The sequence below is a fragment of the Schistocerca piceifrons genome, chromosome 4 (genome assembly GCF_021461385.2).
Source record: "Schistocerca piceifrons isolate TAMUIC-IGC-003096 chromosome 4, iqSchPice1.1, whole genome shotgun sequence".
Classification (NCBI taxonomy): Eukaryota; Metazoa; Arthropoda; class Insecta; order Orthoptera; family Acrididae; genus Schistocerca; species Schistocerca piceifrons.
The window spans coordinates 304,354,934-304,355,906 of record NC_060141.1 but is presented as its reverse complement, the minus strand read 5'-3'; positions in this window follow the sequence as shown (position 1 = coordinate 304,355,906).

The following is a 973-nucleotide window of genomic DNA, read 5'->3' as shown; positions in this document are numbered from 1 at the left end:
AAAGAGAGGAATACCGCCGTGTTGCAATTGTTATTTTAGACCTTTAGAACGGCAGCTGTAAAATCTATGCTAATCAGTCCTATCATAGACCGATAATTATGCAAATTTATTCGTATTTTATACGTTTTAGGCTATATTAAATTTTGTGAACAAAGGAGATTAGACAGTTACTACAAAAACGTTGCTTTGTAAAAAGCATGGTTCTTTCATCTCTCTATATCTCTTTCTTTTTTTGCGAATGTATGTCATTTCTGCTAGTATTATAAATGCAAAACATTCTGATTGAATCGGGGCCATTACTGAACGCAGAGTCATGTTTGATTGGAAAATAATTTCGTTGAAACAGCCAAAGAACTGAGACGACCTCCAACAGCTGGTTTTAGCAGTCGCGCTTTTGTGCCCACAATTAACTCACGCAGTCACAAAGATATTGAGAAATTTAACTGGAATGAAAGGAAATGGCTTGTATCTGAGAAGCCGGTTGTAAAAGGCTCAAGGTGACCGATAATACCAGGAAAACTGTGATAAAACTCGACGCAGCTCACGAGCGTACGCAAAACCTTCAAGCGACAGCTATCAGTTTTATGAGTAAGGCGGAACTGCTAAACTCTCATTCGCACCGTGACTGAGGAACATCTGAGAAAGTGTCTGAACTGTGCGTAAAATAATTATACCATGCAGTAAGGTATGGTATAATAATTTTACGCACGGTTTAGACACGTTTTCAGAAGTTCCTCAGTCACAGTGCCAGCTCACTTCACGTGTATGATTGTATGTTTGCTTTTCGACTCGTTATGGATTCTGCTCGTTTACTGATGTGTGTAGGATCAACATCAGATCACAATTCCACGTCTGACACTGCTTGTAGATGAGAGCATGACTTTTGAACATATTTTGTTCTAGCATGAGGTAGGAGAGAGAGTTGTACATAGAAGACGGTGTACCTAAAAACAAACGAAATTTATTGCTCGAT